Below are 19,750 nucleotides of genomic sequence, written 5' to 3' on the forward strand. Positions count from 1 at the left end.
TCTTTTCCTTTACCCAAAAATTTTGTTCTCGATTGAGACTTGGTCTCAACTATTCTTTCACTTATTAATTGCATGCTAGGAATGAAAGCCATTGTATAAATAGTAAGACTTGCTGAAAAAGTAGATATTGCACTTATTGTCAAAATACCCATAGTAGGAATACCTGGTGTAACCAAAACTAATGTAGAGAGAAGTGATGTTTGCTCGGTAGACGAATTGTTGAGCTAGACAGGTGCAAAAATTGATTGAGCGCATGTTCTTATAGTGTTTTACACAATCAATCATGCAATAGCTTTCTCTAGGTTTGATGCTTTTAGTGTTTGGCTCAAATAATGAGGAAGTGATGCTATGGCCATTGCAACAATTTTCTCTGGGTCAGTCTCCTCAGTGTCTTGAACATCTAGTAAGTCTTCATTGGTAGCTTCCTATCTTTTTTCCTCTTCTTGATCATCTACATTGTCAAAATGAGTTACTTCTTCATCATCAATTTCCTCATCTTTTTCATGCTCTTCATCATCCTTGTCACTAAAATTGATAACAAAATCACTCAGCTTGTTAAGAAGATAAATGTTCTTCCATGTGTTTCTAGAATTCTTCGCTACATGTTCAATGCCATTCAATAATATAAGACAAGTTTTCAATATCAAGGTAAGATTTTCTTCATACTTATTTAGAGATTCTTTCACTTTCTTATCACTTAAAATTGACATGATTGCCTCAAGGTCTGCTCATATATGTCTTTTGCAATTTTCACGGCATTCTCCCATCACGGCTTTGTAATACGCCAAAACTAGCTTATTGCCACGATCACCAATTCTAGTATATTTCTGATCAATTCTAAAGTCCTATGTCACTAGGAAATTCTTATTTTGCTACTTGCTACTTGACTTAATTATCAAATGTAGAAAACCTAAATCTGCATTAATCAGACTCTTTATTTAATTCCTATAGTATTGACTTACATTAGTCACATTAAACCTATTGATTAAGATTTAATTTAATTATTAAGTATTTATACTTTAATTAAATTAAATTATCTCCTAAGGCTAATGTAGTATGGGATTAAATTTATTTAATTTAATAAATATGTCTATTTTTAATTAATTAAGAAAATTTATTTAATTAAATGGGATGTCATTCGTAATTAATTAAATGAAGTTATTTAATTAAATAAGAAAAGTGTCTCTAATAAGTTAAATAGAATTATTTAATTAATAAGAAAATATATTTATGAGAGCATATCTCATTTTATTAAATCAAATATCTCTCCAAAATCTCTCTTTAGTTCAAAAAAAGGAAATTCCTAGTTCACTACTAATCAAATTGGAAATGACTCAAATCACTTGCTTTTACACTAAAGTCTATCTGAGCTAACTAACTCTTACACTCATATCTAAGTTAGTTAACTCCCTTTAATTTGGGAATATTCCTTTATGACTAAACTTCATCTTCAATCCTGATTGTTGATTGAAATTGATCTCAACTATTGATGGATTCTAGGAAAGTCTATTTAAGAGACCCTCATCTCTTCATTTTTAGGACGATGAATAGAATTGGATTTTGCATCGAATTTCTATTGAAATTCATACTCATATTTTCTCACACTTTTGCATACATCTTGCATTCTTAGTTTAAATTCATTTAGCTTAATATTCATAGGTTAATCTAGTTTTGTTTCAATTGTTCCTAGATTAGAATGCCTTTCTCATTCTAGATTAATCTGCACAATCATATAGATTAATTTCATTTCTTAAATCCTTTGTTCTTAGAGGGTCTAGTTGCTTAACTCCTCAAATCTGAGGATATCTAACAAGAAAAATCCCTTTAGATAGAAGGCAATAGGTCATCTTTTTGGATGATTTTCGGATGGACAATCCAATGTTCATTCCAAGATGAATCCATCAGTAATGACCATGTTGTCATGTGTGTGTGAAGCGTAAGGCCACATTCCACATATACATTTCTGGTGCCCACCATGGGGCCGAAAAAATCAACTTTTTTGGCCTCTTTCTACATTTTTAAATCATTTTCATGTTCTCTATCCATACTATTTCATACAGATTCGAGAATCTTCGCACGAGACTATTCATTTTCATGTGAGAATCAAGAATCTTTGCACGAAGATTCTCTGCATGTCATGCGAGAAAGTGCCTAAGCGCATAAAATTTTGCACGACACCTATTTCTTCATGTGAACCATAAAGAAATTTTGTGCAAGCCTAAAATAATTTTGTACAGCTCTATTAGAGATCTCTCACGAGATCTTGTAACAACAACTTTAGTTTTAAGAATTTTTTGATTTACAGCTTATCTAATTTTACTAACGTGTGTTATCTTGAATCTGTTTCTGTAATTTCTTGTAGCTTAACTGTTGTTTTCGGGATGTTTTCCAAAGAGTTCTTTTAAAAATACACTTGAAAATAGATTGACTGTTTGCTTGCAGGACCCTTGTCAAAGATATCCCTATCAAAGACCATATTTCAAACCCACAAAACAATGTGTGTCTTCTTTTCCTGCTTTGAAAACTAGTCTAATTAGGGGCTTGTGAACTTCCTAGGGTGCAAGACAGAAGAATAGGGGAATATGCTCTTCACTTCTTGGAGGTCATGACCAAGAGTGAATTAGAAACCTAGATGCTTCTGAAAGATGACATTTCAAAGAAGGCAAGCAACTTGGTGGTTCTCCAAAGCTTGTTCTCTTCTATTATAAGCCAATGATTTCCTTTAAGGGAATCAAAATCTTTAAGGAATACTGAGTTTGGATTGATTAAGCCAAGTCGATAATTAATTTGTCTTGCATGTTTGAGCAAGGAAATAAGGTAGAGGATTATGCTCTTTCCCCTTTAGGGAAATCAGAAAATCAGACCCTTAGATCTAAACCACCAGTCCATGTCAATCCTTTAGAGGGCCTACCGGAGTGATCCAACCTCTGGGAATGACCCAAGTGAGCACACTCCTTTCATCAAATATTCCAACTCACTATAATCAAGATGTTTTTTAGAGAAAAAGACTCCAAAGCTGGATTAATTTCTTCCCCTTAATTCTTAATATCGCATATCAAAGGGAAGCTCTATCTGTGCACTAGTCAGCATCGGCCCCTAGCTTGTTAAGCAAGTAGTGTGCACTTTTAGATGTTGGTGCCTCAACTTTGCTTATGGAGCCACTAGAGATTAATTCGAATGGAAGCCAAGTAAAAACCTCTTAGTTAGAAGCTACCCAGTTCACCTCTGAAAGGAGGCATAATCTTTGTGCAAGGAGGGGAAAGAATCTCTCCTATAAAACTCACCATAGGCATGCTACTCAATGTTTAAAGGTGGTATACACACTCATCCCTTTCCACAAGGGTGCTCGTTTAGTGTATACTATTGAGTCCTTTGAATATACCAAAAAAGTGGGTGCCCTCTAGGGGGTGACACAGCTGTGTGAGGTACATGTATGCACATAAGATGTGGGACAAAGGTTTTGCCTTCTCTACCAATTTTTCTTTCTAGGGATAAAGTGTGTTTGTTATTGAGTCATCAACAAAGTCCAAAGCAGTTAAAACAAACAAAGGTCAAGACTCCCTTATCTTGTCGAGTTGCTTTGTCCTCAGCAACACTATTTTCAACTATTGCTTGCTTCCCACTATCTTGTTAAACACTTTGCCTAGATTGAAAACTTGAAAACTTTGTCCAAACATCTTACTTGGTCAACCTTACTACCTATCCAATTATATTTTTTTGATAAATCTATCTACTCTATCCAAAAAGTCCAAAAATCTTGTCAAATTCAGTTGCTATTGTAAAACTGGTCTGCCTTCTCGCACAAAAACTTTTTCAGTCTTGTACGAAATCATATTGTCGTCACACAAAATCATTGTGCTCTTGCACAAAATTAAACTTTTGTCATGAGTTTTTGTGCAACCTCTGAACTTCTTCACGCGAAATTAAACCATTGTCACTGAATTTTGTGCAATCCATAAAACTTCTTTGCACGGCTTAGAAAACTTCTTCACACGGCTTGTAAATGTTTCTCACATGAGATCTTGTGTTAGCATTTCCACTTTTAGTCTATTTTGGTTATTTGTGGCCTGCATGCTACCCTTTTCTACATCTGTTTGTCACTTTCTGTCTGTAAACAATCCTAAAATAGTGACACTTTAATTTACTAAGGGCTTGTATCTTGCACTTTGACAACTCTCATCCCATAAATTATTTTTTGTCCTTGTCTTAATTCTTGTCATACTTTGTGTTGCATTGGTCATAATCTCTGGCTGTTCTAGCCTTTAAATCAGACCATTTGTGCCTTAGTGAATGACATTCTTACTATTATCTTGTCCTTTTTGAGACTCAGTCTAAGTGTAGTCCTTGTCCAGATTCTAGCTTCTTGTCCTTGTCTATGACTATTGCAACCAAAAGAGGCAATGTGTTTTATCCTTATAACCTTAGACATGGTCATGCTAGGGGTTGTAATCATGGCAAAGGTTGCTTACTTTTCATTATCCAATCTGTATCTAGTTCAGCTAGTGAGGCATCTTCATGATCTCCCTCACATGCTAGGTCATCTTGAGTTCAGTGAACATTTTCCATAAACCTACAACAAATTAGGAATCCTTTGTACCCAGAAAATACTGAGAGAAGTAGAGGTCCTTCATTACCAAACATGATTTCTAATCCTTTTTATAGAGGATCTTTTGAAACACAACACACTAAATCTAAACATGTTCTTATAATGACTAACTGTGAACCTGAACATGGTAGTCATAGTCGACATCAAGAAACACCTAAAATGACAAAGAGAAAGAGAAAGACTATGACACTGATGAGGAATAGGAAGAGGTGGAAATACTCCCTCAACACATAGCAAAATGTCAAAGAGACAAAAAAATGCAAAAGGTCTAATGGTGAAAACTACATTGTGGCAGTGTCGAAACCCCAAAAAAAAGTAAAAACAAAAGATGTATCCAAGGGTGAAAATCTCTCTAAGGTGCCCATGTATGAGATATTTGATGTCCTTCCCAATCAATTTCAAGAGAGATCATTAGTATTGATAGAGCTTATGTAGCCAATTAACCTAGGCATAGAAGAACATCCTCATATGATACATCTGGCACAATCATTGTCACCTAAAGAGAAGGAACAATTCATTACCTTTTTCAAGGAAAAGAAAATAAATTTTGCCTGGACATACTCTGACATGCCAAGATTGGATCCTAATATTATCATGCATCATTTGCCTATAGTACTAGGAATCAAACCAGTTAAACAAAAGCTTTGGAAAATGCACCCTCACATTGCATTGCTCGTCAAAGCAGAATTGGAGAAATTCCTAAAGGCTGGTTTCATCCATGCAATTGATTATGCCAAATGGATATCCAATATTATTCCAATTTCCAAGCATGATAAATCTATTAGAGTTTGTACAGACTTTCGTGATCTTAACTTGGCATGTCCTAAAGATGACTTTTCGCTCCCTAATATTGATATGATCATGGACATGATGACTGGCTATGAGATGTATTCACTTATGGATGGTTTTTTTGGATACAATCAAATAAAAATTGTGCCAGAAGACCAGGAGAAAATGGCTTTCACATGTGCATGGGGAACCTTTTGTCAGAATGTGATGCCATTTTGTTTGAAGAATGCTAATGCCACGTATCAGCGAGTTGTTACTACAATTTTCTATGACATGATGCATAGAACCATGGAGGACTATGTTGATGATACCTTGGTCAAAAGTGCTAAATGCAATACTCATCTACAATATTTGGGTCCCATCTTAGATTGTATGGAAAGGTTTATTCTTTGGCTCAATCCCAAGAAATGCATGTTTGGTGTCACATCAGGGAAGTTACTAGGATACATTATTTTTGCAAAAGGAATTAAGGTAGATTCAAAGAGAATACAAGCAATAATGGACATGCCACCACCTCAAAACATCAATCAGATGAGAGGGCTATAGCAAAGGCTTCAATCTATTTGCATGTTTATTTCACAATTGGCAGATACATCACAACCCTTTACAAAGACCTTACATAAGGGTGTGAAATTCAATTGAATCCAGGATTGTGAGCAAAGCTTAACATAGATCAAACAATATCTTATCAATCCACCCATCTTGATACCTCCTATTCATAGGAAGCCTTTTATTTTATACATTTTAGCCACTAAAACATCTCTAGGCATCCTATTCACTTAAGAAGATAATGACAAGAAAGAAAGAGCTATTTACTACTTGAGCCAAACATTGGTCTCTTATGAGAAGAACTACAACATTATTGAGAAAGCTTGATTGGTAGTTGCCTTTGCTTCTCAGAAGTTGAGACACTACATGCTTGCCCACACTACATGGCTCATGGCTAAAATAGACCCACTAAAGTACCTGCTCAGTAAGGCAGCTCTCATAGGAAGATTGGCTGAATGGGTTATGATACTTAGTGAGTTTGACATCCAATATGTTGAACGCAAGGCTATTAAGGGACAAGCAATTGTAGACCAGCTAGCCGAGGCACCCATATAGAGTTTTTTGCCAATGAACATTGATTTCCCAGATGAGTCAATTCTAACACTTATGCACCACACATGGGTTATGCTCTTTGATGGGTCCTTCACACAAAAAGGATTATATGCTGGATTAATCTTTATTACACCACTAAGATACTCATTGCCCAAGGCATACAAAATTATATTTCCTTGTACAAACAACATCACTGAATATGAGGCTTTGATCAATGGCATGAATATTGCAGCTAAATGGAGAGTGGATTAGTTAGATATCTTTGGTGACTCTCAGCCTATTGTCAACCAGGTTAATAATGTGTACCAAACAAAGGATAAGAAACTAATTCCTTACAAGCGCATGGTTGATGACTTAAAGAAGTATTTTGTACACATCATCTTTCAACAAGTTCCACAAGTAGATAATAAAGTGGCTAATGTCATGGCCACCCTGGCCTCTCTGCTACAAATGCCTAAAAATTATCTCCAACATGAGTTTTTGGTGGAAGTGTTACACTACCCAGCCTATGAAACCCTCGATTCTAAGATGATCTGTTCCATTATAGGACAAAAATCATCTTGCTACCATCACATCTATTCCTACCTTTGTAATCAAACCATTTTGGAAGGTCTGACCCAGAATGAAAAATGTTACCTAATCCATAATGCTTCAAATTATGTCATTATTGTTGACGATCTATATAAGAAAGGTCTCGATGGAACACTTCTTAGGTGTTTAGAACTTGAAGAGTTCAAATGCACACTAATTGATGTTCATGCAAGCATTTTCAGATCTCATTCCAATGGCCTGTCACTACCTCGCAAACTCCTTCGTGCTGGTTACTACTGACCCAAAATGGAGCAAGAAGCTATATAGTATGCTAGGTCCTGCAAGCAGTGTCAGTTACATGGGAATCTCATCCACACTCCAGCCAGAGAGTTGATTCCCTCTACTACATGCTCATTTCAATAATGGGCATTAGACTTGGTGGGACAGAACCACCCAACCTCCTTTAATGGACATAAGTTCATTATCACAGCTATAGATTATTTCATGAAGTGGGTAGAGGCAGTACCTCTCACAATTGCTAATGGAAAAACTATAACACTTTTCATTACAAACTACATCATCTGCAGATATGGTGTACCATCCTCAATCATTACTAATAATGGAGGATAATTCAAGAATAAAGACCTCAAGGAACTGTGCAAGAAATTCAAAATCACACAACATTGGTCTTCCATTTATTACCCCCAGGGTAATGGCCAAGTTGAGGCATCCAATAAGGTGATCCTCAAAATTCTTCATCACACAGTCAGTAAGTCAGGGAGAGACTAGCATCTCTAGATCAGCCCAGCCTTATGGGCATATAGGACAAGCATCAGAACTCCAACAGGCATGACTCCCTTTGCTTTGGTATATGGAGTAGATGTTGTGCTTCTAATAGAGGTTGAGATTCCTACCTTGAGAATCTCTATGAAGGGCCTTATCATTGATGATGACTATAGGATAGCTCAGCTTCAAGAGCTTGTGTTACTCAATGAACATCGACAAGTGGCATGTGATCATCTATGAGCATATCAACAAAGAATTGCCAGAAGCTATAATTGGAAGGTCAAGCCATGTGACTTCCAGCTGGGTGATGTCATCCTGAGAGAGAACCCCAAGAATCAACAACAACAATTACAAAAGGGAAATTTTGAATCAAACTGGCTCGGTCTGTGCATCATCACTACAGTATATGGATCTGGCACTTATCAGCTTTCCACAACCAAGGGAGAAGTGCTCAAAGAACCTATCAACACTCTTCACCTGAAGCGGTTTTATAGTTGATCTCATATCAAAAAGCTCTTTGTACATATCTATATGTCCTAAAAAAATCTAAAAATCAGAAAAAGTCCTGAAAAAAATTGTTACCTTGGTAAAAAACTATCAATAGGCACCTTGGTAACACCAAAAAAAGTGAAAAAAAATAAAAAATACAAAAAAAAATTGAAAAACAAAAAAAACATGCCATTGATGAAAACCTGGAAAAGGGCATCATGGTAGCAAAAAAAGAGAAATTTCTACCAAGAAGGTGAAAACTTGGTAAATAGCCACCTCTTATTTCCAATGTTCCATCTTGTAGTGCATCTTCTAGCTATTCTGTACAGTTGCTTTTGTGCTTTCATTTTCTTGCTTTTCCTGCTTTTTGCTCATGTATCCATTGATTGAGTCTTGTTACAGCTTGAGGGCATGCCCCTCTAGTGTCATTCATTTCAGGATCCTCCTTATAGAATTTCCTTTATGACAATCACCAATGGTCCTCACTGCATCTGCCTACTATTGCTAGTGTCACTCTCATTTGAGATTCTCCTCATAGAATCTCCTTCATGATAGTCACCAGTGGTCTTCACTGTGTCTGCCTACTATCACTAGTGTCACTCTCATTCAAGATTCTCCTCATAGAATCTCATTCATGATAGTCACCAGTGGTCCTCACTATGTCTGCCTACTATCGCTAGTGTCACTCTTGTTCGAGATTTTCCACATAGAATCTCCTTCCTGACAGTCACCAGTGGTCCTCAATGTGTTTTCCTACTATCACTAGTGTCACTCTCTTCAAGATTATCCTTATAGAATATCTTTTGCAATAGTCACCAATTGTTTCAGTTGTGTCTACCTACTATTACTTAGGTCATGTCTCTAGATTCCTTTATGGAATATCTCTCTTGCATCAGTCACTAGTAGTCTTGGCTATGTCTATCTACTATCTCTTAGTTCTTCTTAGGTTCTTCACCTCAAAGATTCCTCTTTGACCTCAGTCACAGTCATTCTGACTACATCCATCTGTTGTTGTCACCCTACTAAAGAGATTTCTTTCAAACATGTTTTGGACATTGACACCTAACATCAATCCCAAAAACATTGAACTCAAGAATGATATACTTGTTTGGATATATTGAGAATTTTCTTTGTTTTCTTTTTTTTGCTTTATCATATCTCCTCAAGCAACTCGATGATGTCATTGTTGACTAGAGAAGTAATGACTGGGGGCATGATCTTTTCTTTGCTTTCTATTTGCAGTTTAGTTCCAATTTAGTTGGTACATTCCTATAAAAGGGGTGTCCACTATAAGAGCCTCCATCTTGTATTGGATGGCCATGTGTACCTCAAATCCTTTTATATGAATATGTCAATAACATCGGTTCTTCTCTTTGTTTGTTGGAGTGAATTCTTCATGCTATAGTAAATACTGATACTCATCCTACTAAGTGAACATATGGGTCACTGTGAGTATATATAGCACACTTCTGTCTCAGGTTACGAATGCAAGGGTCATTGTGGATAGAATAAATACTAAATACTTATCATAAGAGGGATATCTCATGTGCCTAGTGTGTTTTCCGTGTAAGCAACATTCTAGTCATCCTAGCATTTATGCTCTGATGCTTATGTTAACTTCTTATATTAAAAGGGACAAATGTTCTAGTCATTCTGGCTTCTATTGCCTTGAATGCTTACGTTAAATCCTAACAGACCAATAATGTATGTTATATTCATATTTCCATGATTGCAATGTTAGTGGGAATTGTATGACCTACAAGCTTTGTTTTATATCTGGTCATGATTAAATATTGAGGCTTGGTAACTAGATGTAGGGTTGCATTTAACATAGTCTTGTATTACATACTTCACTTGCATAAGCATGCAATTTGATGGTCATTCTATTCCTACCCTTTGTGATGAAGGATTGGGGGCATCTCCACAGGTTAGGTTTCTTCATAGTTGCACAAGCATTTGGTTCATCGATTCACACTCCTCAATGAAATCCCTGTCATTGTGAAGCAAAAACATGCAACACTACATGAGATGTTAGTCCATTTCCATGTGCATTGCATCCATATACTCATAAAATCTACTCTACATGCTCATAATCACATCACATCAGAATACATATGCATTCATAATCAAAATCAAACATACATCTCATCATCATCATATTGACATCTCATGTACATCAAAGTAAAGGACAACAGATATTAACATGTACATAGGGATACTCGAATCAAGATCTCATATATATATATAAAATGGATCACTAAAAAAAATGGGCACTACTCGAGTGCAATCAATCAAAAATGATACATGTGGTGCTGGCACACTAGTCGATACATAGCCAGAGATCAAAATTAGAGTCAGGCATAGAGCGCCTAACTCTGTCCCATACCCTCGCCTCTAGGAGGAGTAGGAGCAATAGGTGGTGGAGGCAATAGTGGCATATCTAGTTTGGTAGGAGGTCGTGCACCTCCAGACTCTCACATGTACTAAAAATAGTGCTAGACTTGTAGTGTCTCATCTGGTACTGCACTCGTATATGCAACATAATAGTAGGAAAACTGAGCTGACTAAAAGTGAATCTCATCCTATGCCAACTCTAATCTTTGCTCAATAATCTCCACGTGCTCTCTCCATCAATCTATCTCTCGCTATCTCTCCACCAGCTATGCATCCTAGACTGCCACTGAAATCTGTAACTCTCCTAACTATCAAGAGGCCACACAAATCTACTCTTGGTACCATGGTACTGTATCCTTGACCCCACTTGTCGACTAATCTAGCATATCCCCATCCAACATCTCTGGTGCTTGCCACTATGGTGGAGCCTCTTTCTCTAGTGGCTACTGAGGGGCCTACTCCTCTATCCTCTGTCTTTTACGCTGACTATGTCCTATCCCACTACCCTCGGCACCTGGGTCTGATCCCATCTGACACGAGGGAATTTTCATTTTTTGTACCCAGTGTTGGACCCATGACTGCTACTATGGCTATGCCTACTACTGCTATGGCTGGCCTGGCAGCTATGGCTATGCCTTCTGTTGTTGGGGCACCTACCTCTATGCTTGCCTTACCATCCCCAGTGGATCTGTAAACCATGGGAATGGATGGCTAATCAAATATTCCTAATATGCACACATCATCCCTATATCTACTACCTCTGGTAGGTAGTCCCACTAAACTATAGCTAGGCTATGAATATCTATCATGGATCACCCTAGATCCATCCGTGGTGGCCATCCCTGCTCAACATCCTTCTACAACCTGGCATAGGCATAGTACTTAGTAGAAATGTCCTATGGTTGGTCATACTACCGCCACACTTGTGAGATCACAAACCTCTCTATGATTGACGTAGTCCTACCTGCCAAAGGTCAAGAACTAAACATCCATGGTAACTCTCTAGGGGCATCATCCCAATCCTTTGTCTCTCACCAAGGTCACCATACAATGGACACTAGCTCATCAAGATGTATCCTCCAGTGCTCAATCTTACCCAGGTGGACCTGGGTAATGTGCCCTCGATATCTGCATATACAGGGCTCCATGTGCTCTCTAGCATCCTTAAAAATTTTCTTACATACGGGAAGGTGCTCCCATGCCCATACCTATAGGATGTACACTCCAGCTACTATCATCTTCTTCTCATGGAAGATGACCTCGTGCATCTCATGTAAAAGATGGGCCAACATGCACTGACCCCAACCAAATATCTTGGGTGCCTCTAACATCCTATGAAGCATGGCTCCCCACCTGCACTCCAAACCATGCTATCCTCTGTCAAAACATAAGAATCAACTCAAAAATATACTTAGCATAGATGCTAGCCTATGCATTGGTCCATAGGTGTACATCAGCTCATCCTAGCTAATGGCCTTGCCCCTCGGAAGCTCTCTCCCAAACACAATAGAAAGTGCCTCTGTACCTACTTTGGGCACTCTATCATAGATGACATAGGCACTATGAAAGGGGATCCTCAGTATCCTCCATATATCCTCTGGGGTGATCATCATCTCACCCATCGACAAATGAAAAGTGTTTGTCTTCAAATGGAAATGCTCCACCAAAGTTGTCAGTAAGCCATGATTCACCATCACGGCTAGAATTTGGCATAGTGAAGACAAACCCAATTGAGCAATGCGTGCTAAATCAACATCATCAAGACTCTACAATAACTCCCCATATGGTGGGTAGTGCGATCTGAATGCAACATCACCAAAGACCTCCTACACACACTAAAAAAAATGACAAACAAAAAAATTAGTATCAAGTCCACACGATCCATCAAAACAAATTAAAATGCAATTTTTGAGCACGAAATTGAAATTTCTAAGCATGACTATCACGAGATTTTGCATGAAGTTCATGAAATCTCACAAAAAGCCATGAAATTTTGTGCAAAGTTCTTCAAGTCTCACGTGAAGATCTCAAATCTCGTATGAAGAATCATGTCATTACGTGAGAAAGGATCTTTGCGCACGAAAAATGAATCCCCTTCGCATGAAGAATCAAGTTCTTTGCATGAGAGATAAATGCCTCCTGCGCAAAGAAATTATGCACCTTGTTTCTTTGTGTGAAGAAAGAAAATCTTCACACAAAAGATGATAGGTCTCACATGAAGACTAATTGGACCCCCTAAAAGCATGCTAAAATACACAATAAATGACCCCATAAAGCATGAAAGTAAAAGTACAAAGATGGGAAATCGATGACTCACTGGTGGTCCATAGTCTGATGGCCAACTATGTCATCTGGAGTGCTCAAAATGATGGTATCTCACATTGACTACGATATCTCTCAGAGCTGAGAATCACTAGAAGAAAAAAGCATAAATGATTTTGAAAATGACACCTTGGACCCTTATATAGTTGTTGACCAAATTTTTTGAAGTGCTCCAATTTGCACAAAATCACCCCCTGGCTAATTGGACCATTCTGAATCCATTTTCAGGATTGAATTCAAAATCTGACACACCTAAGTGCCTCAAAAATATGTTTTAAATTTTTGGGGACTGATGCGATCGAATGCTTGTGTAGTCTGAATTTATCTGATATCTTTAGATTCTTGGAATCCTTTCAATTCTAAATTCTTCATATTTTCAAAATTCATTTTGAAAATATTCAACTCAAGTCAAATTTTCTTAATTCTAGTCAACTAATGGTCAAACTTGGTCTTCTAGACCTCAAAACCATGCTGAATTAGCTCTAAATCTTTTTTTGATTTATTCCTTTACACTCAGTATCAATTGTATAACTTGGTAGAGCTTGAAATACTAGTTAACATTGTTAACTATACAATATGCTTGGTAGATACTTACAATCTAAATAAGTTTATGTAACTAATAGAAAACATGATTGTAATGTCAACAATCTCCCCCTTTGGCATTAGTGACAAAAAAACTTATCAGTCAAAACTAAATTCAAAAGGTTCAAGAACATCATTTATTCATCACCTTATGTCTCCAGCTCAGTAGATTATTTTGTTTTTAAGATTTTTCAAAATTGGTTTTTGTAAGAGATGTACCTCTGAGAATCTATGCATGTATATTATTATAATGCTCCCCCATATATAATATGTAGTATACTTTACATCTTTTCACATCTGATATACACATTTTCTCCCCCGTTATGTATACTTCATCTTATATTATATCTTCTCTACAATATACATCTTCTCACCCTTTTTTACATTAACGCTACAGATGTATGCTATATACTATATAGTAATACAAAAATGTGACAATAAATTTTCATGTACCTTTAGGATTAGTGCCATTGTCTTGTCCCAATTCTCCTGCAACACCTTGCATGTGTGCAATACAATCTGCACTTTTCCCAATAGTTCTATCATGTGGTCTATAATTGAGAATTTATTGTCATGGATGAGTGTTCTAGCATGTGCAATGTGTTTTTGTAATGCATTCATGTGTGGGAGAATCATGCTTTGAATATTTATCAATGTAGCTCTTATTCTGGCTTCTTCTTTTAGCAATTCTGTATGTATATCAGTTAAGAATCTAATCTTGTTGTAGTGGGCAGAGCTGTAACTCAGATCAAGTTGCAACTATTGTGCACTTTTCCTCAGATCTTCATCAAGTTTTGATAGTTTATCTCTTATTTCCTTGGTGAAAATTGAAATATCATAGAGTATACCAAATAGTGAAGACACATTGTTGCAAGAGGTCTCTAATGAGCCTAAAATAGTAGATAATTCTACTTGATGAATAGCAATAAGTTCCAAAACATTATTCTCAAATTTCTACTTAGGTCTTTGCAATAATTTCTTTTATCCATTCAAATATTCATTGAATTTCTAGACTACCTTTGCTAACTGATTTAAAATTGGTTTAAAGCATCAAAAATTGTGTTTAGTGCCCCTACCAGGATATTCTTTGCATCTTTAATTATTTGGAATTCCTTATTTCTTTCATCTCTAAGCCTCTATTTCTTAGCTTTATTTTTAAGAAGTTCTCTAAATATGTGCATCTGATTAGGATTGAGATTGGAGATGTCTCAATTTAGAATAACAATATCAAGATTAATTTCTTCTTCCTTCTCTTTTCCTTTACCCAAAAATTTTGTTCTCGGTTGAGACAAGGTCTCAACTATCCTTGCGATTATTAATTGCATGCTAGGAATGGAATCCATTGTATAAATAGTCTCTTGCTGAAAAAGTAGATATTGCACTTATTTTTGAAATATCTATAGTAGGAATACATAGTGTAACCAAAACTGATGTAGAGATAAGTGATGTTTTCTAGGTAGATGAAGTGTTGAGCTAGACAAGTACAAAAATTGATTGAGTGCATGTTCTTATAGTGTTTTACATAATCAATCATGCAGTAGCTTTCTCTAGGTTTCATGTTTTTAGTGTTTGGCTCAGAGAATGTGGAAGTGATGCTATGACCATTGCAACAATTTTCTCTAGGTCAATCTCCTTAGTGTCTTGAACATCTAGTAAGTCTTCATTGGTAGTTTCCTATCTTTGTTCCTCTTCCTCATCATCTACATTGTCAAAATGAGTTACTTCTTCATCATTAATTTCCTCATATTTTTTATGCTCTTCATCATCCTTGTCACTAACATTGATAACAAAATCACTTAGCTTGTGAAGAAGATAAATGTTCTTCAATGTGTTTGTAGCATTCTTCACTACATGTTCAATGCCATTCAATAATATAAGACAAGTTTTGAATATCAAGGAAAGCTTTTCTTCATTCTTCTTTAGATATTCTTTCACTTTCTTATCACTTAAAATTGACATGATTGCCTCAAGGTCTGCTCATATATGTCTTTTGCAATTTTCATGGCATTTTCCCATCTTGGCCTTGTAATACCCCAAAATTGGCTTATTGCCATGATCAGAAATTCTGGTATATTTTTGATCGATTCTAAAGTCCTATGTCACTAGGAAATTCTTATTCTGCTACTTGCTACTTGACTTAATTGTCAAATCAAATCTTCATTGAATTTCTAGACTACCTTTGCTACCTAATTTAAAATTGGTTGAAAAGCATTAAACATTGTGTTTAGTGCCCCTCCTACGATATTCTTTGCATCTTTAATTATTTGGAATTCCTTATTTCTTTCATCTCTAAGCCTCTATTTCTTAGCTTTATTTTTAAGAAGTTCTCTAAATATGTGCATCTGAGTAGGATTGAGATTGGAGATGTCTCAATTTAGAATAACAATATCAAGATTAATTTTTTCTTCCTTCTCTTTTCCTTTACCCAAAAATTTTGTTCTTGATTGAGACTTGGTCTCAACTATCCTTGCACTTATTAATTGCATGCTAGGAATGGAAGTCATTGTATAAATAGTAGGACTTGCTGAAAAAGTAGATATTGCACTTATTGTCGAAATACCTATAGTAGGAATACCTAGTATAACCAAAACTAATGTAGAGGGAAGTGATGTTTTCTTGGTAGATGAAGTGTTTAGCTAGACAGGTGCAAAAATTTATTGAGTGCATATTCTTATAGTGCTTTACACAATAAATCATGTAATAGCTTTCTATAGGTTTGATGTTTTTAGTGTTTGGCTTAGAGAATGAGGAAGTGATGCTATGACCATTGCAACAATTTTCTTTTGGTCAATCTCCTCAGTGTCTTGAACATCTGGTAAGTCTTTGTTGGTAGCTTGCTATCTTTCTTCCTCTTCCTCATCATCTACATTGTCAAAATGAGTTACTTCTTCATCATCATTTTCATCATCTTTTTCATGCTCTTAATCATCCTTGTCACTAACATTGATAACAAAATCACTCGGCTTGTGAAGAACATAAATGTTCTTCCATGTGTTTGTAGCATTCTTCAATACATGTTCAATGCCATTCAATAATATAAGAAATTTTTTGAATATCGAGGAAAGCTTTTCTTCATTCTTCTTTAGAGATTCTTTCACTTTCTTATCACTTAAAATTGACATGATTGCCTCAAGGTTTGCTCATATATGTCTTTTGCAATTTTCATGGAATTCTCCCATCTTGGCTTTGTAATACCTCGAAATTGGCTTATTGCCATGAACACCAATCCTGGTATATTTTTGATCAATTTTAAAGTCCTATGTCACTAGGCAATTCTTATTCTGCTACTCGCTACTTGACTTAATTGTCAAATGCAAAAGCCCTAAATCTGCATTAATCAGACTCTTTATTTAATTCCTATAGTATTGACTTACATTAGTCACATTAAACCTATTGATTAAGATTTAATTTAATTATTAAGTATTTATGCTTTAATTAAATTTATTTAATTTAATAAATATGCCTATTTTTAAGTAATTAAGCAAAGTTATTTAATTAAATGGGAAGTCATTCTTGATTAATTAAATGAAGATATTTAATTAAATAAAAAAAGTGTCTCTAATTAATTAAATAGAATTAATTAATTAATAAGAAAAATTATTTATGAGAGCATATCTCATTTTATTAAACTAAATATCTCTCCAAAATCTCTCTTTAGTTCAAAAAAAGGAAATTCCTAGTTCACTACTGATCAAATTGGAAATGACTTAGATCACTTGCTTTTACACTAAAGTCTATATGAGCTAACTAACTCTTACACTCAGATCTAAGTTAGTTAACTCCCTTTAATTTGGGAATCTTCCTTTATGACTAAACTTCATCTTCAATCCTGACCGTTGATTGAAATTGATCTCAACTGTTGATGGATTCCAGGAAAGTCTATTTAAGAGACCCTCATCTCTTCATTTTTAGGAGGATGAATATAATTGGATTTTGCATCGAATTGTTGTTGAAATTCATACTCACATTTTCTCACACTTTTGCATACATCTTGCATTCTTAGTTTAAATTCATTTAGCTTAATATGCATAGGTTAATCTAGTTTTATTTTAGTTGTTCCTATATTAGAATGCATTTCTTATTCTAGATTAATCTGCACAATCATATAGATTAATTTCATTTCTTAAATCCTTCATTCTTAGAGGGTCTGATTGCTTAACACCTCAAATCTCGGGATATCTAACAATCAAAATCCCTTTAGATAGAAGGCAACAAGTCAACTTGTTGGATTATTTTTGGATAGACAATCTAATGTTCATGCTGGGATGAATCTACAGGTAATGACCATGTTGAAGTGTGTGTGTGAAGCATAAGGCCACATTCCACATATACAGGCTTGACCTTCTTCGTTAGTTCATTTAGAATCTGGTGAGCAAGTTGGTTTAGGGAATACTTCCACTTACCCATTTTAGACATTATTAGGTCTTCCATTTTCTTTACTCCTTTGCAGTCCTAGTCTCATAATTTAGTGCTTTGAAGTTTTGTATGCTTGATCCTGACTCAATATCTTTCATCATTTCTTGGAAGGTGGGTGGAGGTTTTTTAAAGATTACATCTCCTCCTTCCTTGTCTAGTTTTTTCCTAGATGATCTCCTTGTAAACATAGCAGTAGATTTTTTGGAAGGCTTGGTAATAACTATCTTACCTTTCTTCTTCAATGGCTCTTCTTCCTCTAATTTTTCTTCATCTTCTACTTCTTTTTCCTCAATATCATTTCCTTTACCTTCAGTCAATAAAAGAGTGGAGTTGGTTTTTAGTTTAGCAATTCTCTTCTTCCCTTTGTTGATTGCTTGAGGGACTTTGATTTCCCATTCAATTCTAGCCTTTGCTTCATCATAAGTGCCAAATTATGTAGCTTTTGGGTCAACAAGCTCATTAATTAGTGCCTCAATAATGTCCTTGGTTTCATCTATGTTTACCTCATAACCTAGAGGTTTGAACCATATAGTCCTTGATTTAATTGCCTAAATATATACTTTGTCACTATCAACCATGAAACAAACATCATCTTTGTAATCATCGACTAGTTTCTTTTGAATCCTAAATCTATTATTCATCTTATCCTTGAATGCAACAAAGTAATTGTCCATAATACTCACATAGTTTTCTCCCATTTTAGCTATATATTCATTAATCTGATACAAAATATGCACATCCTTCCTCCATACTACTATACCTTTAGATGGGGAAAAAAATTCACATAGAAAATAGATAGGTTAAAAGTGAACCAAACTTAAAAGGATTGTTCTTGGAAGTTCTTATACTTTCCATATTTTTGTTGAACTGGTTTAGCATCAACTCGGCAAGGTCAAGTGATAGGTTATTTTTTCCCACTTTGTATGCAAGATCCACTACTTCACATGACACATTATTATGTCTACTTGAGCTATAAATTTTGTGAGCAATGACAGGTATCCTAAACTTTAGTTCCATATCTATAACATAGCTGATCTTCATTCCCCTTCCATCCCACTTAACAAGGGTTTTCTTCTCTAGCTCGACCCAACTTAAGGTTTTGGTGGTTTTTTCTTTTGTCAACATAGGAAGACCAGTAATCCTATGGATCATCTTCTTGGTTATCAAGATAGGTTTTTCCAAACATAGTTGACCATTATGCATATGACTAAGAATGAATCTTATCTACTTGATTTTAAAATCTCATGGCATATGCAGAATGTGGGTTAAACCCTTTGCTTCAAGATGTTGATGCTCTAGTTTCAACACACCATTCACACATAATTCTCTCAATGATTCATTCATTTCCAATGTTCCAATATCTTGAATAGAACAATTAAAATGTGAAAAAATTTCATTGATTAATAGTACCTTTGATTTAATTTGTGATTGAGCTCCACTCAGATCTAGGGTTTCCACAACAATAGGACACAACTTAAAATTTGGTGCCTTCCACTCCACTCCTCAAAATAAGATATTTGAGCCTCTCTTAGATTTTCTACTAGTGGATGACATCCTTTCTTGGTAGGGTTTCCAACAAAATAGAAATCTTCGATAACTTACTCAAATCACTTGAATGCTCTAAAATTGCTCTACACAAATAGCTCTCAAAAATTTGTGGTGAGAAATGACTTCAATTTTTCCTTTTTCATCAAATTTATTCTTTTAATCTCCATAAATGTCTAGTACATTTAT

This window comes from Cupressus sempervirens, chromosome 1 (genome assembly GCF_028749045.1).
Source record: "Cupressus sempervirens isolate cs-2001-9-10 chromosome 1, ASM2874904v1, whole genome shotgun sequence".
Taxonomy (NCBI): domain Eukaryota; kingdom Viridiplantae; phylum Streptophyta; class Pinopsida; order Cupressales; family Cupressaceae; genus Cupressus; species Cupressus sempervirens.